General features: G+C 38.2%; 1 protein-coding gene and 1 long non-coding RNA gene across 6 annotated transcripts in view; one reads left to right on the top strand and one right to left on the bottom strand.

Annotated features, from left to right (window-relative positions):
- Positions 1-26,927, bottom strand: part of grid2 (glutamate receptor, ionotropic, delta 2) — a 426,076-nt gene that overhangs the window by 250,365 nt on the left and 148,784 nt on the right. The window lies entirely within an intron of this gene.
- Positions 1,612-26,927, top strand: LOC131353528 (uncharacterized). Of its 2 annotated transcripts, none has more exons than XR_009204634.1 (3): positions 1,612-1,703; positions 2,833-2,996; positions 26,558-26,927. It is a non-coding gene; the product is annotated as an uncharacterized LOC131353528 (long non-coding RNA). The 2 variants fall into 2 exon arrangements; XR_009204633.1 differs by lacking the exon at positions 26,558-26,927 and adding an exon at positions 21,679-22,118.

The following is a 26,927-nucleotide window of genomic DNA, read 5'->3' as shown; positions in this document are numbered from 1 at the left end:
AGCCTGGAGTTTATCCTTGAACAAAATGCCAGTCCATCACACACTTCAGACAAACTTAGAGATGCCAATCAGCCAATATTACATGACTTTGGACCTGGGGGAGGAAACCAGAGAACCCTGAGGAAACCCCAAAGCATAGGGAAAACACGCAAACTCCCTGTACACAGAGTGGTGGCAGGAATCAAACCACAACCCCAGGGGTGAGAGGCAATCATGCTTGCCAATAAGTCACAACGTCTCCCAGCAAAACACCAACTGAGGGTATATCTTTTAGAAGAATGCTGCTCATCCCTCCAGTACAGTTACAGAGACTTGTAGAATTTGTGCCCACATTAACTGAAGCTGTTCTGGGAGCTCGTTATGGCCCAACAACTATCTTTTTCTTTTCTTTATTATTTTTTTCTGAAGCACAGGACACAGGAGTTTTTAATTTAGTATCTGAACATAGTAATAAATTGTTTTGTGGAGCAGGTTTCTTCAGAGAACAGATTATGAGCATTTTTAAATGTTTCCTGCTCATTAGGGACATTTTTTATTTTATGTAAGACAGTTTTATTTTTCCGTTTTACTCTATTCTTTTCTTCCCTCTCTTTATAGGTTTGCATCAATTTTAATTTAGTCAATTTTGTTCATTTAGAATTTCAAATGCACCAAAACTATTAATAAAAATGTGTGAAAACCTAATAGAAAATTTCCTTCACCTATTTTGCATCTAACTTCATTTATGCAGTTATTCATTGTTAAAAGCTCATAAAATGTCTAATAACCACTACCAATATTATTTAAATTAGTCCCTTTCCCCATTTTTTTAATCTGACAGATTTATTTAATAGATCAGGGCTGAACAGTGTGCTAACACAGCAAGAGTCTGTACTGTATAAGAAGATGAAGGAGAACGGAAAAGGTGAGGATACGTCCTGTTTCTGCATCTGTCCATGTGAACACGTCCATGTGTGGCTGATTCATGTGTAATATCAGTGGGTGGATGTGAGATAAGGTACATATGCATGTACGCATATGCATGCACATGTTGTTAGTGACCAAACACTATATGTAGTCATAACATCTGGTGTTTATGCATGAGCGAGTGTGTGTGTGTGTGTGTGTGTGTGTGGGCATGAGAGTGCTCTAGCTTAGCAGCTCCCAGTCCTGAGTTTCATCTTCTCAGATATGAAATGAACAAAGCATTATTAAAATATAGAGCTCATTCTTAGTCAATTGCATCTCCTATTTTTTATTAGCAGCAAACCAGAACAAGTATGAATGAGAGCTTAGAAAAAAAATGGAGAGAATGTGACTAAGAAAATAATATTAAAAAAAAAAAAAAGGCAATCAATTGAATTCAGTAATTGAAACAGCATCACTTCTACCCTTATCTTTAATAAAGGTAAAAGTAAAGTAGCTTTCATGCTGGCAGTTTAGTCTGAAACAGAGCAGCATTCACATGAACAAATGGTTATGTAAAAGTTGTCATTTGGAGCAGGAAGAGCATCCTGGTACTGAACCTGAGACTTCCTGTAGGAGATAGTGTGAGCTTGGTTGCACTGGAACTTTGCCATGATTCCTATGAATGTGAACGCAACTCAAACTCAGGTCTGCACTTGTTCAGGAGGTGAAGAAACCTGCGTATGTGTTTTGACGACACCATTAGTTTCCAAAACACACATGTACCATGAGTGAGGACACTGTGGGACACAGAAAAGGTGAGGAGTATAACTTACTATATATAATAGTACCAAAAAAATCGGGAGTTGCATTGTGTTCTCCATGAGTGTTTGTGATTTAAGATGAATTAGGATTTGACAGAATTAAGTGAGCCTGTAACCAGACCCATGCTGCAGAACAGCAGGAATAATCACACTCAGATTTAGTCCACAGCAAATGTGAAAATCGTTCAACACTGTGGAAATCTTAATAGCTAAAAGTGATCAGTTTGAAGGTTTTGTGTAAGAATTCTGGCTGGCCATTTTCAGTGATTTTAGCCAGTAAAACTAGAATTGTTTATGAAGTTAGGCAGATACCTTAATAACTGAAAATTCCCTATAGAATCTCCATCTACCTCCTAAAATGAAAAACTTCCCCAAGAAGCCAAAATGACCATGCTTTGTCAAAGTGTAGGTTTGCTCTATTCACTCTGAAGAGAAAAACCTCTGTGGAGGAGTATCTATATCTAGAGAAATGTTTGATTTTAAAGGTTTTTTTTAATTATTTCTTCTTAGTATAAAAATACTTGTAAATGTCCTTAAGGTATAAAAAGTTAAAGCAAGTGAGTTTTTGCAGCTAATAAACAGTTTTTGTTTTTTTTAAGGAGAACTCAGTGACTCCATTCTTGAGCTGTTCTTGTCAGGTCATTAGCAATAACTCAAGGTATGATTTGTATTTTAGTACATTTCAAAGCATGTGTGGAATCAAACTGGAGGTCCTGCACAAAAAGAGGAAATACGAGCTATTATTTTCTTCCTGGTTTAAAAATGAGGTGGTATCCTTATCCCCCTGTTCAGGAAATGAGCTTGAGACAGTGTCATATTCATTGTCCCATCTTAATCCGAAATGTGATTCTCACCCTTGCTTATAGGATAGGTGGTTTCTGGCTACTGTAAATAACTACACATTGAATAAAAAAAAAAAAGAACAATCTTTTGTGGTGACCCATGCCCTGGAGAAAGGACAAATGATCAAGAACATCAACCCTAAACCCAGCTACCTGCCCCAACTCATATGGCAATTGAGAGCCATTCAAATCTATTCTCTCTCTCTCTCTCTCTCTCTCTCTCTCTCTCTCTCTCTGTCTTTCTCTCTCTCCACATCTCTTCTTCCCTCTTCTTGTCACAGGTGATTTGCCAGGCAGGTGGATTATTATGGGCTGGCCCCTGTGGACTCCTCCTCTCCATGTATATCAGTGTTAAATGGAAGAATTCAGCTGGCTGCCTGCACTGATTGGGCCTGACACACACTTTGGGCATTTTGCCTGCCATTGGTTTTGGGTCCCTAAACAGGTGTGTGCTAAAGTCATTCATCCAACTTTAATTCTCTTTCTTTCTAAAAATCTAAGAAAATAAAACCTAAGTATAAGGAATGAAAACACTGGAATATTGGACACCTACAAATGTGGAATGCAAATCTTAGAAGACTATATTTGAATTTATATTTAAAAAAAGAATAAAAATTTAATGGTTTACAAGCTGGCACGATATAGTTTCTATACCTACACCTAATCACTATCTTGTCACTAATATGCATCTTATTCCTTGTTGCCATGGTTTGAGTGTCAGTACCCTAAAAATAGTATTCTTGTGATCAGTGTTACAAACTAGGCTACTCAGCAACAATACATGTTCTGCTGAATGTTCTCCGACTTTTATCTCATTTTCACAGATTGTGTTTTCTAGATGTCTAGGTTTTATTCTGCAATACCAGGCTGAAATTAGGGCAATCTAGCAATATTAAAGGATCTATAGCCTTTCCTTTTTCTTTCTAGTATAAGATGTTGCAACAACACCGGGGAAGTCTGAGAAATCTGCACTTCAGTTCCACAGTTACAGAAAAAGACTCCCTGATTTTATAAATCATTTAAAGTTACACACAATTTCTCAACTGCATAACCCGATGTGATTGGCCCTTATCTAAGAATAACATACAGCACAACTGTCAAAAAGGGTCCGTCCCACACCGCAGACCAGATCTTCTCAGCTAGAAGGCTACTCTGGTGGAATGATTTGGGACAATACACCCAGCTCCTGAGAGAGAAACATGAACTCAAAGTGATCACTGGAAAGAGCCTGGAGAAATGTGCTACTACTACTGCAAAGCAGCAAAAAAAAGTTCATTTTTTTCCCCAAAAGCACAAAACTCCCTATAAATGCTGAGCCATGCTGTAGAATTTTTGTCCATCTTACAGTTGCTTTCCAACTGCCCATATTCACATAACAACACCTTTCTTTCTGGACAGTGAGAATGGTCAGAACAATGCAGGCATTTAATATATCTTGTTGTTTCTTGACGTTAAATAATGAATAATTTCTTGTAATTTGTAACAAGAGGTTACATCTGCTGGTATTGATATGCAAAATGCTTTTCTGTCCATTGAAAAGGCTATTAGCAAGCCAGTGAATATTAATGAGCATTGAACATTAGTGGGGGCTTACAGTAAAAACTGGCAGAAAGCCGAGGGAAAAAAAATGCAGTGTATACATCAATTTATTATAAGCATGGTTTTCAAAGTAAAAAGGCTTAAAATGTGTTTCATGGACCCTCAGGAATAATATAAACATGCCTGAAACAGGCCATTCATATCAAAATCATTTAATAAGGTCTATGAAGGTATTAGCCAGCCATGGATACATTCACATCTCAACCATTGACTGACTTTCGTACTGAAAAATTAATGACTTCATACTTTGCTGTAAAGGGCATGGTAGCTTATTGGTTAGCAATAACCAATTAGTTTGATTCACATCGCCGGGATTAGGGCTTCAATTCCCACCTCTGCTCCGTGTTCAGAGTTTCCTCCCCCAGTCCAAAGACATGCTCTATTGGTTGAGTGTCATCTCTAAATTGTCCATAGTGTGTGAATGTGTGTCTGATTCTGCCCTGTCATGACTTGGCAACCACCCTTGTGCCCTGAGTCCCCTGGGACAGTCTCCAGGCTCCCTGCACCCCAGTGCATTAAAAGCGCAACAGAACATGGATGGATGGACACTTAACTATGTTCTTTTGTTGGGAAAGATATCCCTCACAGTGGGTACCATCTGACAGGAGTCTTCCATTATCAATTTCAACACCGCGAGAGAGCAGGGACTCTGTGCCAAATAAAACACGGGTGGACGTTTCAAATCAGCATGTCAAACATACTAAGGAGAGCCGGGACTTTCAATTCAGCAGTGTTCATGCAATATCAATAAGCACACAGATCAAGTGTCTGACTCTCCAAAGGCAGAGTAGGAAATGTGTTTCTGCCTACTCCATAGAAATGTGACATTTAAAGTCTCCATCACTGTACACTGTTAACTGAGATATCTTACAGATTATAGACTAATCAGCCATAACATTAAAATAAACTGCATAATATTCTGTAGGTCCAAAAAAAGTTCTGATATGCAGGCAGCTGTGATGCACTCTGTGTTAAGACACCTAGCTATCATAGAGGGCATTGACATTTTCAGCAATTCATGCAACAGTAGCTCTTCTGTGGGATCAGACCAGACAGATTAGCCTTTACTCCACATGCACATCAGTGAGCCCTTAGGGCCCATGACCCTGTCACCAGTTCATGCATAGACCACTTCTGGTAGCTACAAACCACTGCATACCAGGACCGCACAATTTGGAGAAGACCTGCTGTTTTGAAGATGTTCTGATTCAGTTGTCTAGCCATCACAATTTAGCCCATGTCATTTGTACATTTTACCTGCTTAGCTTGGTAGCCAGTTCATCTAGTGGCATGCTTATGGGAAACTCCACACAGGATCAGACACACAGCCTTTACTAATTTATGCAAAACTTTAGTGCACCTTTTAGTCAGTCAGTTAAGCAGAGAGTTCAAAACAATTACTAAACAATCCAGATTTGAACTGGCTTATCTGTTGTTTTTATTGAGGGGGGGAAAAAAGGAGACTGCTCTTTTGGCCTGTTTTTAATACATAGTAGATATTAACATGCAGAGCTCTTGCACAAAAAGGTTGAAAGGTCTGGAGAAGCCTCCCCTTGTGTTTCTTATTCACATATTGTTTTCTATTCTGGTTAAAGCAAAGTCATAGACCACAGCTTTCCTGAGACTGACCAGACACAGATGGGTCAAAGACACAGGTAGCCTGGCCATGCTAAAATGTGCTCTGGTTGAATTTCTTCTGCTCAGGTCATGAAGCTCACTCCAATAACAACTCACAGGAGATCTTGATATCTGAACCTCCAAATAACTTGTTGCCAAGTAACTGAGCTCACAGATTGCTGCGATGCCCAGCTAGGGAAAAGCACATGTACTTGGTACACATCTGGATGCATCTGACAAGCAGCACCTGAGCCAGAAACAAGCAGCCAAAACTTTCACACTCAGATAACCAACACCTGGCAAGACCAGATCTAAATGCTTGGATGAACGACACATGAGGTACCGTCCCTGCTAGTTGATATTAAGTGGGGTGTGTATTTGTACACACACCAACAAAAACATCTTAAACATTCATTATAAATGCTCTCATTAATGAGCAACAGATGGTAGGAAAAGTCACCTCAAAAGCAATTACAGGCACTTTTATCTATATACAAAGGAAATGCAAATGCCACGTTCCTCAGAGATCCCAGACCTGGCAACACCTTCAGTCTCTTCAGCTGACATGTTTGTTCAAAAGGTAAACTACTAAATATCAGCCAAATAAAGCATCCCATCTTGTCATGCTAGCATGAATATTGAATATTAGGATTTATATTAGCAAGAAAAAGCCTTTGATTTCTTTTCAAACAATTATAGTGGAATATATGGAGTTTAAATTTATAATTCATTGTAATATAATTTGTAAATGCTTTACAATTTTACATTGAGTATTTTTCAGATTTGGAAAAGTTTTTCTCAGCTTGAAGCTTTGCGTATGTTCATTATTCATGTCATCCCACTTCAACATAAATAAGCTGCTTTTATATTCTTAACAAATATGAACAAACATCTAACTTGTGGCCAAAAATCTAAGTATCAATGTGAAATCTATTAGAGAAATTACTTGATGTCTTTATGAAAATATCTCTGCCACTGGCAGACACTCTGTCAAACTGCAGTTTTTAAAAGGAATGAAAGGAGCTAATTGGAGTTCACAAACCCACATAGTCTCACAAGCCAGTCTGACACTGCCAACAAACAACCAGATATGTTTTTGCAGCCTGTGGGTAAATGTGCTGAAATATCGCATATCATTAATTGCTTTAAACAAAACATTTCATTGGAATAGTTTCCCTTCAAATGAGTGCTGTAAAAGATTTTTAATCAAGTGATTCATCACACACACACATTGTCCAATATAATAGGAACACCTGTACACCTGCTCATTTGTGTAGTTACCTAATCAGCCAATCATGTGGCAGCAATAAATTTTGCAGATACAGCTCAAGAGCTTCGAATAATGTTCACATCTAACATCAGAATGGAGGAAAACTGTCATTTCTGTGATTGTGGCATGGTTGTTGGTGCCAGATGGGCTGGTTTAAGGATTTCTCCTGATCTCTGAAGATTTCACACACAACACTCTCTAGACTTATGTGAAAAACAAAAGAAACATCCTGTGAGTGGAGGGTCTGCAGGTTGAAACACTACAGGTTGATTACAAAGATAAAAGGATACAGACTGGTTTCAGCTGACAGGAAGTCTACAGAACCTCAAATAATCACTCTTTTAAGCTGTGGTGAGTAGAAAAGCATCTCAGAATGCACAACACATCCATCCTTACATTGAATGAGCTACAACACCAGACGACGACATCAGATTCCACTTCTGTTAGCCAAGAACAAGAATCTGAGCCAGAACTGTACTGTTCAATTTGGGTGAGTCTATGCACATGATACATGGCCTCAGATACCATCTACCTCAAAGTTCAATGTTTTGTGCATGCTGGGATGCTTTTCTGCTCACCGCAGTGGTAAAAAGTGATTATTTAAGGTATTATGTCCTACCTGGCAGCTCAAACAGTGTTGCAATTTTTCCTCTTTTCTCAACAAGGCATTTCCAGCAACAGAAGTGTCGCTCACTCAGTGTTTTGTTTTTTGCACCACTCTGTGTAACTCTGGAGACTGTCCCAGGAGATCAGCAGTTTCTGAAATAATCAAACCAGCCCATCTGGCACCAATAACCATGCTACAGTTAAAGTCACAGAGATCACACATTTTCCCCATTCTGATGTTTGATGTGAACATTAACTAAAACTCTTGATCTGTGTCTGCATAATTATATGTATTGTGCTGCTGTCACATGATTGGCTGATTTAATACACGAGCAGCTGTACAGGTGTTTCTATTAAAGTGGACAGTGAGTATATAGTGTGTAGGTTCCTAATCTCACTTTAAACCTAATAACAGTTATTTATAATATAGTCTTTCTAATTGCACCTTTTGTACACTTCACTGCTCTTCACCAGGTTACAGCCTGGTCACAGAAATACCGAGAATACATCTGTCACACCAACTCGCAGTGCAGTGAATGCGTTCATCTCAAAATAAAGGCCTTAACGTCTCCAGGAGAAAAAACAAGTTCTAAATGAAGATGGAATAATATGTACAGCAAGAATAAGACAAAATGATCAAATATGATAAATAATTATCATTTACTGTAATAGGGAGAGCTGTTTATATATAATATGACTAATCTGAACAGTAAGTTCTCAGGTAGTTTGACTGGTTCCATATCCTTTTACCCATGTAATGACTCGTAGCATGAGCTATACTCACTTTCTGTGACATACTGTAAGTCAGCAACTTAGGTTTAAAAGTCAGTATTAATAAACAGCCCGTTCAGATTACTACAGTGCAGTTCAAGTAAATATTGTGGTTGAAATGAACTGGCAGACAGTTGCACTAGACTTAATACTGCTATTCATTCAAGCTGAAATCACACAAGAATTAAATGAAACGTGCCTCTTTTTCTGGCAAACACCACTTCTTGCAAAAGCAAATCCCATGCAACTGTCTGAATCGTGCAGAAGTCTGTAGTTAGGTCTGAAGTCTAAATACCAATATGCATGATTTCTGTATTAAATCCTCACTATGTGCACAAAACACAGCTCTGAATATGACCCGTAGTGACCCAAGCGTAAGCCACACATGGCAGTAGCCTAGTTTGCATAAACATAATTAAAAAATGAAAAATCAATCATGTTTCCAAAATTGAGGAAATAAAGCCACATTCCAGTTTGCATTCATATCTAGTCTCTTGCTCATTATTTGCCGAATGTCATCGACAGTATTCACTTGTAGCATTGTGGGATTTAAATGAAAGACAGCATGACCTTGTGGGCACTTAATCAACAAGGGGCCTCAGAAAGTAGTCTGTTTTTGAGGGAGAATAAAACGCTGGATGTATTTAGAAGCTGTATTGTTCATTCAGAGCAGAGCCATGGGACATATTATGCTAGCCTGTCTTTTAAATCCGGTCGAAATCTACACATCCAACAGGGAGCGGATGCTCAGCAGCTAGCATTGTTGAAGAATATGAGCACTAAGTAGCTGCACAGCAGTTAGTGATTATGTGGATTCTTTCAAACAGTGTATAATTATGCAGCAATGAATCGTCAATATGTCTAGCCATGTTAACTGACACTTGCCATATAAAAGTCATAGAAGAAAGAAAAACATCTTTGAGGATAGGAAAAAGTCACCTCCCACTTTATTAGGAACCCCCTCTCATAACAGCCTAAATTCTGTTATTCTGTTAAAATTGCACAAGGTTTCAAAACATTCCTATGAGATTCTGACCATGTTGACATGATTGCATGACATAATTGCTACCAATTTGTCAGCTGCACATTTGTGCTGTTCTACCACATCCCAAAGGTGCTCTACTGGATCAGATCAGATATGTGCCAAGAAAAATTTCTACACACCATTACACCACCAGCAGCAGGATGAATTGGTGACATGAGGCAGGTTGGGTCCCTGACCCTACCACCTGCATGCTACAGCAGAAATCATCTATCAGGTTTCTAGACCTGTAGCCTCAGATTACTGTATCCTCAGATTATTGTCCTTGGTTGACTGGAGTACAACTAGATGTGATCTCCTGCTGGTGTATCCCACCCCCTTAAGGTTTGACATGTTGTGCATTCAGAGATTTTTTCTGCAGAACACAGCGGTATAAAGGGATTACTTGAGTTACTGTAGTCTTTCTGTCAGCTCAAACCTAGTCTGATCATTTTTCTCTGACCTCTCTCATTAACAAGCCATCTCTGTAAACACGAGGGACTGTTTTTCTAAAATACTTAGGTGTTTGCTGTAGTCCAAATCTGAGTTGCAGCTGTCTATGCAGATGTGTGTTCATCTAACATCATCACAAAAACACATGGAGAAAACAACATGAGTCAATATATTTTCTGTTGTTTTTTTCTCCCAATATCTGATTAATGCATCTCAACTCTTCTCTGTCCCATTCCACTCGTGTGTTGTGGTAACTAATGAAGTCGTCTTTGGCTAAAACACATGCACAGGTTACTTTACTTCCTGTGTGTAGACCCAAGTACGAGCTGCATCACATTCACAGGACAGTTTTGTAGCACAATTCCGGTGCAACTGAACTCACGCCACCTCCTAAAGGTAGTCTCAGGTTCAGTACCATGATGCTCTTCTTGCTCCACATGACAGCTTTTGCTTTACCAAATTTTTCATGCAAACCCTGCACTGTTTCAGACTAAACTAACAGCATGAAAGCACCCATAAACCAATCTGCCTGACACCAACAAGCATGCCACAGTGCAAGTCATTTTGCCATAATTGTGATGTTTAATGTGGATTTTAACTGAATCCCTGTATCTGTACAATTTTATGTATTGCACTTCTGCCACATGATTGACTCCTCTTTGACAATCTTGGATAGAATGATATTTGGTTAGCACTACATTGCATGGCATTTGGATATTCAAAGATAAATTATGACTTTGATTCAATCTGCTAAGCCTTTTAACCATGTATTAGCTACAACAAATGCCAAAATTCCTCCTACCTTCTATCCTTAAAGGTAGGCTTATGCAATTGTACAGGCACAAGAGAAAATATAGATAAGGTGTAAATTTGGCTCCAAACAGCAGCCACTGGACACTTGCATGCCAAGATGCAACTCCAGCTGTTCTGTGTGTCATAAAAATAGATAAAAATAACTGTATGGTCTGGTGATGAAGCTGAAGAGGTTGTCGGGTCTTTCTCCACACATGGACTTGATGCAGCATCCACACCAGCGCCGACTGATGACTCATAGGCTCTTGTTGTCCCATGACGTATCCCATGCGAGGCTACTTCATCAATTCCTTGAGTCCCCAAAGAGAATGAGGGTCTCATTGTAGTACATGTCATCCTGAGGGATCAGCACAGCTTGAAAGGCCTCTGCTGTTGCAGCCTATTAAAATTGCCAGGGTGAGGATGCTGACTAAGGCTTTGCAGCCTTCTTTCAAATTGATGTTAAGGCAACCAATATACCATTCTGTCTGTCTGTATACAAAAGCAATTTTATCATCACTGATGCAGATAACCAAAGAATAAACCTCTTACCGGCTTTTGGGAAAAGTGAAATGTGTATTTGAATAAAAACTTTTTTTAATATTTGTAGAAACGACAGAATGTCATAGATAGTTCATAAAATGACATCAGATAAAAAAACCCATAATAAATGCAATTTGAGAGACTCAGAGGAAAGGAATGCACTGCTAAGCATCGTATGTATCAACACACTTTGATACAACTCAGCTAGAGCCGGGATGTAATATCTGAGCATGTGTGTTGTCAGAGAATGCTGTGGTGGCAATGCCAAGTACAACAGAAACTTGTCCAAGTGCAAATTTCAGTCCCAGATGATTTTGCAGGCTTCAGGGATACCTGTCCAGCTCAAACCCATAGCACATTCAGCAATTTTTAGGCAGCCAAAATGCACCAACCATCTGGCATGCTTATAAGACTGGCAGGTAGTTGAAGGACTAAACTTTTTTTTTTTTTTTAACAGTCAACTCCAGAATTATTGGCACCCTTCATGAAAAAAGTACAATATGCTACCCCATTCACAGTATGACCTTACTGGAGCACCAAGTCAATAAATAAAAACATATTTCTTTTCTTTATATAGAAATGTAGAAGAAATTTTATTTGAAACAGTAAGGCAGGGTTTTAGGTTGGGTTACTGAAGCAAACCACTGATGAAAAAAATAATTTTCCGCTTCCTATTTTTATCATATTTATGAATTTGGTCTTTGTCCTGTAAGCAGGGTTGCCAGGTTCTGCATATCATTTTCATGTATAAATACATACTACTCTTAATCCTAACTTGAATCCTTAACAAAGACTTAGAAAAAATATGCTTTAAATTGTATTTGGGGTGGCATTTCTGTTGAAACCTGGCACCTCTCTAGACTAAGCTAAAAAGTAAAAAGCTCTTGCTGATTCTGTGCTTATTCTCATGCTATTTTGTTACAGAGGTAATACCAAATAGGTGATTTTTATACAAAACTCAATAATCAACTAAATTCTGCAACAGAAGGGGTACTTCTTTGACCACTGTGATAAATTACAAAGTATTTCTACCTGTAAGCAACCTTATATGTGGTCAAAGCCAATAATTGAGCTCCTAGAAACTGAGACTGTTTGCACTTAGTTTAAATGCTCAGAGTAACAATGTTTTTTGCTTCATATGTCTCTGAGAGAATGTAGCAGAATTATACTAATTAGAATTTATGAGAATGTTGTTTTGGTGGAGGAAGTAGTAAGTTGGTCTGTAATGTTTCTTTTAAATAGTTTTTAGGTGACGGGAGTTCTGGCGTTGTCTCTATATTTCAGAGACTTTATGGACTGTGCCCACAAAATAATCGTATTTTTAAAAGAAATTAGCTCTCTTACCTTGATAAGGGGAATTATAGCAGTGTTGGAGCATGAAAGAGAAAAGAGAGGAAGGAAGCAAAATAATTAGTATAATAATAAAAAGTATAAACGCAAAATAAGCTACAACAAACAGAAAGGCAAAATGTGAGACATTTTGGCCCAGTCTTAAAACTGACATTGAGAATGAACTTTAAATGCCAAATGAAATTATTAGCTCGTAAAAATGACTTTTATTTGCATGGATCATAGAGTCATCAAGCAACAAATCCTTACTGAAGTATAAACAAAACTGAACAGATAAAATTCATGTAGTCAGTGCCATTGTGTTCATTCATAGATGACGGACGGACGGACGGGCGGGCGGGCGGGCGGACGGACGGACGGACGGACAGACAGACAGACAGACAGACAGATAGATAGATTTAAGGTGAAAATCGAATTGTTTTTGCATTTTAAAAAAATCCAAGAGAACAGAACAAAATTCACTCAGATGTCCCTGAACATAATGCAATTCAAACAAAAGTATCCTCACATGAAATGTTAAAGAGGATTTCATAAGGCATAATCGAACCCTGTCCTTGTTCTTATATGCCTAAAAAACAGCCTCTAGTGTCTATTTGATGAAGTGTTCTACTGTTGTAATACTAAAGGGAGTAAAGTGACACACTTGGTTGATTTTCCCATTTGAGAGATGGAATAAACTCCAAGACTCTAGAATATTACCATAAATGTCAATATCCAAGGGAAGGCTGCATGAAATTAATTTGTTGAGGCAGGATAATGCAGGTGATTCCCAAAACGGAGAATAAAAGGGCAAAACGGTTGCATCATCTCTTACAGAACGCTTTGCAAACCCTAAACAAAAATGTGAATACACATGCAGTGTTTGTTAGACTTAGAATAGAAATGTTCAATTAAAGGCTATAAATACTATAAAAGTCATTCAGTTATTTATCAATAGTTTGCTGTATCTTGGTCAGGGGTATGGTAGGTCCAGAGCAGAGGAGACCCCCCCCCCCACACACACACACACACTGGAAAAATATACACGGAAACTAGAGGTACAGATGTGAGGGAGCAACTTTACATACTGTACCACTGTGCTTAATAGTTACTGCAGCTAATAGTGCTTATTTAATGCCATAATATGGACAAACTGTATTTCTTTATTCCTATTATCTTGTTGCAAAGTATATGGAGCTTTAATCACTCTTACACATATACGCATATACAGACAAAACAGATTTATTTCTCCATCCATCCATTTTCTGTACTGCTTATTTTATACAGGATCACAGGGAACCTGGGGAGAACATGCAAACTGCACACAGACACACACACACAGGGCAGAGGCAGGAATCAAACCCCAAAACCTGGGGACATGACGACGTGTACATATACGGTTACATACACTATATTAAGCATAATATAATAGAGAGAAAAAGAAAGACAGACAGAGAGAGAGAGAGAGAGAGAGAGAGAGAGAGTGAGAGAGAGATCTACTGCTTTATGCTTATTACAGTCAGTCTTTAGCATATTATAGCATGTGTCACCTTTTAGACCTTGCTATAGGTATGCACAAATGATGTTAATCAGGTCTGGATCTTAATCATGTCTGCTTGTGTTACATGCTTGTTTTGTCTAGACGAAATGAACAGATCTCCTCTTCCCATGTGGTGCACCTGAATTCATTGACTTCCAAATGTCACCCTGAATCATGTATGCTGCACTTGTCAAAGCAAGCCGGACCCTCGTGCATAGCTCTTTTCTCTGCTACAGAAAGTGTATGGTGAGGACGATCAATATGGCATGGGAGTAATACACAGAGCCCAAATATGTGACCCACAAGCTATATATAGTAGAAGCTAGATAAAGAACAGTGGAAGTTACACAACTAACTCCCAACCACCTACCCAAAAGGTGAAAGGAGCTACACTTCTCTCAGGGGTATGTATAGTGTGTATGTATGTGTGTATTATAGTATGCTTTTGTGCATGAGAACAAGAGCAGGCCTATCAGCGATAATATATTTATCCATCCAATAAAAACATAGCAATGGCAATATATATATATATATATATATATATATATATATATATATATATATATATATATATATATATATATATATATATATGATGTATGAAAGGAGATAATCTATTTACAAATGATATGAAAATATGATTGTGACCTTACTGGAGTGAAGGTAAATATAGTGTGATTGAGTGATCCACCTTCTACCTCTAGGAGAACACTGAAGTATCATCCCACATATACCCACTTAGGAAAAGGTCGCCTATACATACAATCCCAGTAACAACAATCCACTTAAAAGATCAAGCTTAATAAGCGCATCATAGCAGCATGTGCCATTGAGCTCAACGTATTCAACGAAACGTAAGGTTTCAGGATTATAAATAAATCTTTAGAACTTGATGCTGGTATTAAAAAGCACATGGATTTGAGTGTGCTCATGCTCAAAAGTAGGATGTGCTCAAGCATGTGCAACTGCATCACAATAAGAAAAAATGAAATGGAAATCCATCTTGGTAAACTATCCAGGATAGGGTTTTATATAAGCATCTATTGATTTCATTTGGTGTCACCGCAATTCTTCAATTCCATAAAATATATTTGGTCATAGTTTTGCCAAATGTTCAAAATATATGTCAGAAAAATATGTTGTTTCTGGGAGATCAGGAAAATACCAAGCATATAGGAGCATATTTATTTGAAAGTATTATCATTAAAAATTAAGCGAATGGTAGGTTTATGACATAAACGAGTATCAGTGAGTTTTAGGTGAACAGATTCTTGAGGAGGGTGGTGCACTGCTCATTTAAATGGGACCTTGTGCCTGGTTTACTCTGCTTTCTTAGGTTACAGCCATCAAGTTAATTATATGGCCACATGTTTGTGGACTCCTAAACATCGTTTCCATATACTGTATGGATCTTCCCCAAAGTGTTGAAGGACGCAATTGCATAGGATGTCTTTGCATGCTATAGCAGTACACTTTCTCTTCAGCTTAGCATGACAGCACACCTGTGCACAAAGCAAGGTCCATAATGACATGTTCTGCCAAAGGTGGAGTGGATGAATGCAAGTGGACTCCTGCACAGAGCCCTAAGCTCAACCCCACTCAACACCTTTGTGATGAACAGGCCTCCTAACTTGACATCACTGCCTGATCTCACTAATGCATTTTTGGCTGACTGAACACAAATCCACACAGCCCCACTCCAAAATCTAGTGAAAAGCCTTCTCAAAAGATTGAAGGCTATTTTAACAGCAAAGGGAACCAACATCAGGAATGAGATTCAACATGTGGGTGTAATGGTCAGACCCATATGTGCAGAAACTTTTGGCCATGTAGTGTAGCTTTGTAAAAGCGGGACTACTTTTGCTAGAGAGTGAATCAGAAACTGCACAAGAAGAAGACATTTGATTGACATTGTAGACAAATCCTTTCCGGGTCATGCAGACAATCAGGTATGTACTTGCCAGTGGAAACCCAGGAATAGATATACCCAGATGTTTTTCAACTCATTGACTAACACTTGCTCTGAAATACTAAACATGGCATTTTGTGGAAAGTACTGTGCACTGAATGGTAAAGAGTTCTTGTTGTCAGGTACATGTATAATGCATCGTGTATCATGCCGGAGGCTGAAACTAGGAGTATAGTGACAGACAGTAACAACAAGATAATCAGAGATTTGTGTAAAAAAAATCTGTTAGAAAGATCAGACAACTTTTACAGACTAATAACCAATATCCCAGTTGCTGTTAATGCAATAAAATTTAATTAATTAGATTAAGCATATACAGTATTTATAAGTCAAGAATGAAAAGTGGATAAATATTAATAGTGAAGAGGTATTGGGAAAGATTAGGCTTTCTAAGAAGTTTGTTTTCTGGGCTGTCCATTTTAGTAACGTGTTGGCAGTAAAAGTCTTGGCCAGTAGATTTGAAACAGATGTTCTTTGCTCAGTATTCTCTGTCAAGCTGTTAATTGTCCTTAAAGGGTATTCCATGAGATGATGACTGCCAAAATGACAGGACATCCGCCAAAGCCACAGCCTTGTTCTTTGTTCACTCTCATTTTTAAAGCTGACATTGAACATTTGGAAGCAGTGCTGAATTCTAACTCAAGCTCTGTCTTCACCCTCTCTCTCTCTCTCTCTCTCTCTTTCTCAGAGAAGAATGTAAAGGTAATCCCATCCAATGAGGCATAATGTTAAATGCTAAATTGTAAGGTCAAGTATCGATCACTGTCAGACAGCGCCAAAGGTGCACTTTCAAGTTGAAACAGGAAGAAATCGATAACGTTGCTATAGAGATACAGGAAATCTAAAAGACATTTGTTTTCCTGTAGCTATAGTATGCATGTGGGGTGTATATATATGCCTTGCTTGGTTCAAATAGTGTTCGATAACTGGGTGTGGATTGTGAGTTATGACTAAAAGAAACTTCTGTGAACAAAGAAGTATCTGTGCTGCTCGTGGTACTAGGTTGCTTTTTGGAGGATCTGTGCTTCATTGGAATGTCTGCAAATAGGGAAAACTGTTTAGCGTATTCAGGCATTTCTGCTGATGGATAGCTAAACATGAGGAAATGCTGCACAAGTGTTATCTGACCTGCTGTCAATACTATCACAGCATGGGTGCCAGTCATGCTCCTGCATTTTAATCTTACTAAGTGGAGGTTAATTAAACACAAATTTTTGGGTGCAGTGGCCATAACTGGAGCGACAGTATAATTTGGACGTTGCATAAACTTTTTTTAAGCTATTGATATGCCTTAGTGTTGTTCATGTTCAGTTTCAATATACTTTTTATACAAGAAGATTATAACAGTAAAAGATGTGATCAGATATGTCGTTCAATTCAGGCTCTGCCTGCTGTTTCATTAATATACTTCATCGACTAATTAGTATTGTTTTGGGGGGTGGGATGGGGGGTTAACTCAGTGAGAAAGATAATAAGTCTGAAGCGAAGACCCAGAAAAGTGCAGCCCTCCATTAGCAAAGCAGCAAGAGTGATTCTCTCACTAAAACCTACGAGGTCATCTCACCTTTAGCTCTGGAAACTTTCCCAAGACACTCAGCAAAATGCTAGCACTGGCCACAATGCTACAGTAGATAGCTCATTAGCACCAGTCCAAACAGCCATTAGCTAACAAGGACAATACTGACTCAGACTAACAGCTTCAACATCAAGGCTTCGACCATTATTCTCTTTCCTGTCAACTTTTATGGGCTTGTTATTGTGAGGACAGTGTATTTAACCAAAAGAAGCAAAATTTAGCAAGCTGACAGATCAACTTCTATTCTAAAAAGTTTTGCTAGTGATTTCCGACCTTGATGAGTAATGACTCAAAACCCTGGCTCGAGCGCTTTAATGAATAGCATTCAGGAGATTGAATCTCCAGCAGCGTCTGTATGTTTAATGATATTTCACTTGGTAGTTTTTCGCCCTTGTAGGGAAGGTTTACTCTCTGATAATTGCAAATCACAGGTTAAGGTTAGGGTTAGGGTTAGGTGAAGCCTTAGCATTAATTATCTTCATTACTAATTATGTTAGTGGGAGGTCTTCACAAGGATTAGTAAGAGAAGCTGTGTGTGTGTGTGTGTTTGTGAGAGGTTCTTTAAAATGCCATAGGTTTGAGATAGAATAAGCTTCTCTGAATGCTATAACATTATACTATGTATTTATTCATCCAGCATTTGAAATGTACAAGACTGCATGTGTTAGTGATTTTGTGCTGAACTTTTCAAATCAGTTTTCAGCATCTCATTTCACAACTTCCAGCACATTGAGCGTTTCTGTTATGTTGTCCTGGTTCTTGCATTAACCCCTTACATGCCAGATCAAAATTCATGTTTCTACTGATTTTCATCTTTAATTCTTCCACAAACTTTAGGATTTTTTTAATATAAAATAAAAGTAGATACACATGAAAACCCTATAAGTAATGTTATATAGCTTACAAAATCATCCATATGCAGCATTTTACACTGTACCAAACAAAGCTAATTCATTCTTGGCACCTAAGGAGCTTTTTATTCACCCCATTTCACAAAGTGGTAGACCTAGCCTCAGGAGGTCTGTGAGTAAGCACCATTAAAATGCAGTATGAGTATCTACAGTATACACATGTACATGGTGTTAATTGCACAGTTAGTGAATTTCACTGTCAATGATGGGGCTCATGTTCGGTTTCAAGCGAAGGAAATTAGACGCAACAATTATACACATCTTTATTGCTAGAGCAGTTGCAAGAGTCTCTGCTTGAAATTATAATGGCAGGATGTTAATCGTTGCAGTGCTTTTAACCAAGCTAACCTCAGCCTGTTTTGCTGTATCTAATGCCCGTGGGAGTGTGATTGCCCTGTTACTCTACCATCCTAGAATCTAAGATACCTAGAGGGCATTAAAGAGTGCACACCAAATGACTAGCTGCTTACTTCATCCCCTACATTAAGAAGCTGGTCCTACTTACACAGAGTGCATTTTAGTTGGTCTCTGCAACCTGCATTTGCATAATGCCTTCTTGGTCATAAGTTAGTAATATATTTGTGGGATGCATGCAGTTGGCTAAGGATGGGATCTAGGCTGCATAAATATATAATTCACGCATGCCCTTGGCCTAACGGAAACACTGCCTCGAACACTGACTGGTATAGTAAAATACCTTTAATTATGCTGGGAAGAAATTTACTTTCAGACAGACTTATTATTAAAAGTGGTTTGTACAGGCACTCGGCAAACGCAGGTAGCTCACATTAGGACACTGACAGAAGCAGTTGCCCCTTGCATACCTAAGCATCATCCATCTGGTGTTTCCATCTGAATAACATGCCAGTGAACAGCAAATATCATAAAATCAAAGCTTTTTTAAGTAAAGAGTGTCACAGCTCTTCAAAAAAAATTAAATGTCAGCTGCTGTGCTAACCAATATGTGGGTGTATCAAAGCAAAAACAAAAATCTTTACCAGTTCTAATTAACATTTTATATCAGAGATTCTTGAACTTTTCAGGCAAACAAATGGACATTCAGAATCTTCTCGATCAGCTTGCACTTCGCAGCCTGTGTTTTGGGATAGGATAGCTAGTCAATAGGGATTAAGTGCATTGTGGGCAGTGCTGTCTTTTCTTGTTTGTAGTTTGCACACATTCTGAATTGGATGGCATGGCATCACAGGGCACCACACGCACACACATATTGTCTTTCATACCTTGGGGCAATTTAGCACAGCCAATTCACCTACTGACATGTTTTTTGGGAAGGTGGGAAGACACCTGGGGAGAACCCAGAGGAAAAACCCTGAGGACACAGAAAGAACATGTATAAAAACGTCATATATGATTGAGCTGGAAACGGTGGTGCTGTGAGGTGGAAACGCTACCTGCTGTGTCACCGTGCCGCCTATTTGCAATTGTAATTGTTTTATCTACTCATAATGGCACACACCTTCTGTCAGCATGAGGGAAAAAAAATCATCTAGGCTGTTGTTTTTAGCCACAACTCAGTTCTGCTCTATGAAACAATTTTCAAGCCTCAATGCCGCTGTCAGTTTCAAAATATCATTATCTGATCAAAAATATATGGGCTTCCACAGGCAAAAATATCAAAGCAGAAATAAAAAGCGTGTAGGGATCTGCTTGTTTCACATTGTGAAACGCAGACTGCACAGCATTGTTTCTGCAAGAAGCAGCTGACCTGTGATAAATGCATTTCCAATGTAATGTCAGGCATAAGATCCCATTTAGCTTCATGTCAGTATGGAGGAGAATTGGGTTCTTACAGACAAAAACAGCACAGGACTCCAGAAGAAAAGCATGTTCCCACTGCATGAGATTACCAGTGGACCTTATAAGATCTGTGGATATTAGCAGGGCTGGAGTGAAGATAGATAATCCTTTTACTGGCAAGGGTTCATATAAACGAAAGACACATGCAACATGAATTCATATAAACAATACCGGAGAACAAAAAATCACCCTCACAGTCCCAACTCTGAAGACTATAAACTCTGAACATATATTCAAATAAGATTTTTGGTAAACTTCATCCAAATAAATTGCCCTCCTACATGGTTTTCTGTGAACGTTACACTCCCCTGCAAATCTGTCCTTATATTTATAATGGTAATGAAAATCCCTGCCATTTCTCTTTTTCTTTTTATGACCAGAGGCACTACATGGCAAAATCATTCCTGACAACGTATTTAGAATGATTTGCATAGCCAGTTGGAAGTCTCTTTGTGAACTGTGCCATAGCAAATCTTTTTTTTTTTTTTTTGGTTTAAATATTTATAAGTAAGTGAAGTCTCAATTGTAATGCAAATGAAATGTGATGAAAACTTTCACTCAAATCGTCAAAAACGTTGAGTCGTACCGAATAACTGTGGGAGGTGCGAAGCGGACCTCGTTTGGCTGCTAAATAAATAAAAATGATACATTCATAGGTGCCTTTCCTCTCCTTAGTTTGGCATCTCTGTAATATTTACCAGCCCGTGGGTCAATCTAAAGGTCTGCCAAAATTGTGAGAAAACATATCTTACAAAGAAACAAAAAGACCTTCGATGCTGCAATGATTAAAATTTTAAAATAATGGCTACAATCAATCTTTTTTATTTTATCACACTCAATATCAATAGTGAAATAAGGATTTGTGTTTAATGCAGGACTAAATGAACACATTCAAGCACAGATATTGAGAACTGCAGAGATTCAGTGTAGACAATCATCTATTACATAGACTAATCCTACTAATAATACAGTACAAGGAAAAGGCTTTTCTTTTGTTGTAAGCACTCAAGCTGAAAGGTTTCACAAAGTCAAATAAAAGTGGGTACTGAGTGCCTTGTTCAGTGCATAGAGTGTATCTGCAAATATAATAAGGGTATATTGTTTGTGCTCTGGGAGAATTGAGCAAAAAAATAGGAGGGGTATTTATGATCAGAAGCAAGCCAATTATGGGCTATTTATGGTGCATGACATTCTTGAGAAGAGAAGAAGAGGAAGAGGGGAGGGTAGAGTACAGGGCAGAGGAGCAGTAAACTAACAGAAGTCAATGAGGTTTCTTCATCCATTCATTTTCTGTTCCACTTATCCTACACAGGCTCACAGGGAACCTGGAGTCTATCCTGGGTGACTCGGGGCACAAGGCAGGGGACACCCTGGATGGGGTGCCAACTCATCACAGGGCACAGTCTCTGACACTACAGACAATTTAGATCAGCCCACAACACATCTTTGAACTGGGAAGGAAACCAGAGTACCTGGAGGAAACCTTCTGAAGTACAGGGAGAACATAAAAACTAGAAACACAGACAGGAACCAAACCTCCAACAGGTGTGAGGCAAACTACTAATTAAGGCTTTTCGTTCGCTATTAATTGTTTTGTGTTACACAACAACACTCAATTCTCAAATCTGATTGGCCAGAAGGTGTGGACTAAATTTTCTTTATATCAGCACAGCTCAGCACGGGCAGCCAGCAGTAATTCAAATCTAATGTGTCTAATGTGTTATCCTTTCTCATTTGCATCATGTAATCTAAGCCTGCTAATAAACAAATTGATGTTGAGCAAAGAAAATCTGATCATATGGTGATGTTTTCTGTAACATGTTTATTGGATGTTAAGTCTTCAGTGACAGTGTATTCTACTCGTTAGCTAGTTTTCAGCTACAGGTATGTCCTGGAGGATTTATTGTGTTCTCTTCTGATCGCTAACATAACAAAACATTTTTTGTCTTGTTGACTTCTAAAAGAGAAGATGAGATATTGACTGTTTATAGCTGCCATAACACAAGTGACAACTGGAACTACTCCCTGACAATTTGATGTGGTATAAGAGGAATAAAACCACAAAACCATAATCCATCATTTTCTAAAACAGCTCAGCCATCATCTTTTATTCCTCACTTAATTACTTTATATGCTTGGTTGCTAATTAGTCACATTAATATCTAATTAAAAATTCTAGATCATGCAACCCCTTCCCCCCAAACCACTCCACTCCTCCCTGCATCCTTCGACTAAATTTCTACTACATCCTCTATGCACATTACATGGTTCATTAACAGTGCAGAAACAAGTCGTTCTAGTGTGTTTCCCGGTACACTGATTTATTGTTCATGATAGCAAATAGCAAATGTCCCTCAGAGATCTTTGCACTGACTAATATAATGCTGACTTTTGTTCAAAAGACAAGATACAGGAACAAGTCGAGACGAAGGTGACTACGACCTTCAGGTGAGGCAAAGAGACTTCAGAACTAAAAAAAAAGTGCCAAGGGAAGATAGCTGTTGCGCCTTTTTTTTTTTTTTTTGAAAGAATACACTCCACAACACATGCTCTCTTTTGCCATCAGATCTATGCATGGCCTTGCAATTTAAAAGGGAAGGAAGGATAAGCATGGCTTTACCCTACCCTGAGCTCCACAGTCTCATCCCCATGGTAACGCCACATCTGCAGGCACGGAAGCTTTCTATTCAGACAGCTCATCAGTGATGTTAGTCACACAGTATCAGGCCTCCATACCACCATCAGCACGGGCTTTATCCTCATGGACCAGAAACAGCTCTCTCAAATGTGCAGGGTATGAAGATAAAAGGCATCTTACAATATAGGAGAAATCATGGGAAATAAATGAGAATGGTGATAGCAGTATAAAACAGTTCAAAAAAGGGCAAGCAGCTATGTTAATAAATCGTTCAGTCCAATAAATCAAAGCTCTTTCTTGTTCCGGCGGGTTTGTGTATGAGTTGTAGAGGTGTTTTTCCGGCTGGTTGCTATTTCTGGACTTGCCATTAAATATGTGCTCAGTTGCTGTTGTGACACATACACAGCCTACCTCATACACCAGCTGTATTTCTATTATGCAATGCTGTACAGTCTCTGTAACCTTGAGGTAATTGGCTAGAATTGAAAAAATGCTCCATTGAAACGCCTAATCTTTGACAATTTGATGTGCTCAGATGAATGAGTGTAATAGAGTGCAAGACCACTGCTTCATATTTTATGAGGACAGATATGCATGTCACTAGTGTTAGGCCTTATCTCCTGATCCTAAATCCCGATAGCTGAAAGATGCCTTTGCTTTAGAATGAAAGCACTTTGTGTAATTTATTTGAGGTAATGGGAATAGGGATGTCAAACTTCAAAATAGTTATTACCTGGGCTGTATCATGGGTTACACTGTGCAACCCTAATATATATTCTCCAATGAGTAAGGATGGTACTTCAGATAAGCAGTTTCATTTTGGCTGATAATGTTGTAGGAGATCAGTCCATTAGCCCAGTGCTGTGGAAACCCTCTCTTGTTGGGTTCAAAGACTTTAAGTAAGGTATAAATCACAACAGAGAGTGCTAAAATAATCAAAGACAGAGTGGTGTGCTGTGGTCCAATGCAAAGCAGAGGGTCATTGTCAATGCAAAGTTGATTATTTTCGAATAACAGCATATCCTAAAGGTTTTATTCCTCTTAAACTATAGCAATATGGCATTATCAACATTAACACACATGAACAAACATTCAATAAACTATCACTATCACAATCCACTCAAATTCACAACATGCAGGGTGACATTCTCTCTTACTTCCATACTAAAGCAGTTATCAACATGAATAAACCTTTCAATAGCATGACCCAAAGTATTGTTTAAACACTTTCCCAGTGATTACAACCATTTAATTTATCAATGAACAACATTTCATGCTTTTATAGCTACTTTTAATTTTGTGTAAGATGTAAAAGACAATATAGTTCCTGTTATAGCAGCTATAAATGGCCGTTCTCTCATTTATTTCCTCTCTCTCAAAGATGCTTACCGAAAGACTGCAAGTTCAAATGCTGTGTCCTTTCCATGCCTGGCGTTGTTCAGCCGTGGTTATTGGGTAGGAGGGATGTGATGCTCTCACTTCCCTATCAATCACAGTGACACTAGCTAATCATGGATGTCTGTGAGCTCATGCATGTAGAAGGGGGAGTGGGTTACGCTGACCTGTGACGGAGCATGAGCAGCTGTTTGAAAAGATGCAGCTGACTGCCTTCATGTATTCAGAGAGAGCACATGATAGCCTGCGTACTCCCAGGTCTAAAGCTCTCATACGATAGGGGAGAGCTGACTGGAAGATGGGAACTGACCAAGATTAAATTAGGGAGAAAATATGAGAAAAATCCCCTATACTATCATGAAAGTATATGCATTAATATAAAACTATGACTTAAATTACAGCGAGCACTACTGTCTAAGTAGAATAGATTATTATTATTATTATTATTATTATTATTATTATTATTATTATTATTATTATTACTAAAAGTAATTAATTATTTATATTATTTTTGACCAAAAACCAATATATATATATATATATATATATATATATATATATATATATATATATATATATATATATATATATATATATATATTGGATTTTGGTCAAAAATAAAAACAGTAAAAAAATTATATATAGTATATAAATATATATAAGAAGTATAGAAGTATATACATTAAGTTATAAAAGAGCATGAAATAAAGGTCACACAGAGAAGACAGAGTGCACCAGAAAATGTCAGCTCTGTGATGAAGAACAGCTGTAAGTTTTCCTAACTGCAAAAGAGTAGCCGCCTGCCTCATCCACAGTTCAATACATTATTATTTATATAGTGCTTTTAATGTGGACCTTGTCACAAAGTAGCTTTACAGGAACATAAAATTTAGAATAAAAATGATAACGTTTGAAAGGTTTATTTAATTAATCCCTAACCAGCCAGAGGCAATGGTGGCAAGGGCAATGTACCTGAGACGAAATAAGGAAAAAACCTTGAGAGGAACCGGTCTCACAAGGAAACCCATCCTTATGAGTGACACCTGTGATAATAAATAACTTCTCTTCTATAAATGTATATAATCAAGTACAATTAAGTAACCAGGAGCTTTTGAGCAACTCATGAGTATGAACATCAACATGATTTCTGAATTCACTTTAGTTTAAACATAAATTCCGTCCTGCCAGAGCATCACATGTTCAATGATGGAGGCACAAGCACAAAAACGACCACAGCAACAGCAGTTCAAAGCCATGACCAGAAGACCGCAGGATGCAGGATATCTCTAAAATAACATCACTGTCTCTGTCCTTTGCCAATTACACATATAACTGATAAAGCACACAAGAGAACGAATTTAAATCCAATATTACACAGGGAAGTTTCATAAAACATGACAGTCATATTTATTCTTTCCGATGAATTCCAGTGTAGGTTAATTACCTGTCTCATAGTGTTTTGTTTAGCAGTCATATACTGTATGTGTTCCTACAGCACTTTTACTCTGTGCAATTTATCCCTGCTACCCAAGACGCTGAGCTGATTTCTGTGGAGAATAAATAATAAAAGACTAGAGAACAGAAGACAACGAAAATAAAACCACCTTTTCATGCAGCTGGAAGCTTTAATGTATTGTGTCATGCCTACGCACAAAATGGAGTACAACGCTGCTAGGGAGGGGAGAATCTGTCAGTCAGCTTTTACACAATTTTCTCAACTCATGATAACCTGTAATTATGGGCCAGAATGTGGCTTATATTGACTAACATGTGGACAGTGAAATGTTACTGGCCATAAACGGATACTAAAATTTACAATAAAATAACAGCTTTAAAAATGCTAAAGGTGAACTAGAGCAGCTTTAGAGTTGTGTATATTTGAGGAAAAATAGAGGAGGAGGCTCACTTCATGCAGATTTATAGAGACTAGAATCTGTTGTTGTTATTTACTGACACTGTAGCAGACAGGGCTTATGATTGTGCTGCCACTATTTGCTGCGTGTCAAGTGTGGCTCAGACATTCCCATAGACGTCAGATTTCAAATACAGAATACAAAAGACACAAACAAACATTTAAGAATGTATCAATCCACCCGCATTCACAATATACAGAGTGACTTGCTGGTTCATTGCTAAGCTTTTTCTTTCTTTCCTTCAGGTTCTCCGGTTTTGGGACACCTGACAGACACATGCTTGTAGGTAAACTGGATGCTTTAAATTGCAATGGACTTGTGACTTGGTCAGGTTGTATTTCTCCCTTGGTCCAGACTCTGGATCCATGCCAAACATAACCAGGATAAAGTGCTTAATGAAGATGAATGAATGAATGAATGAATGAATGAATGAATGATTTAAATGTCAGCTGTTGTTCCATAAAATTATAATTAATTAATTGTTAACATCTAATGAGCAACCAGGTTTGAGGTTTCAGATTTTCAGATACAGCTCTGATATAATCATAGGTTCAAACAATGTGTGGAAACATTACAAATGCAGGAGATCTCTGAAAGAATTTCACTACCTCTGTC

Source organism: Hemibagrus wyckioides, linkage group LG05 (assembly GCF_019097595.1).
Source record: "Hemibagrus wyckioides isolate EC202008001 linkage group LG05, SWU_Hwy_1.0, whole genome shotgun sequence".
In the NCBI taxonomy this organism is placed as follows: Eukaryota; Metazoa; Chordata; class Actinopteri; order Siluriformes; family Bagridae; genus Hemibagrus; species Hemibagrus wyckioides.
Note: the sequence above shows the minus strand (reverse complement) of the source record. Positions and strands in the feature narration are given on the sequence as shown.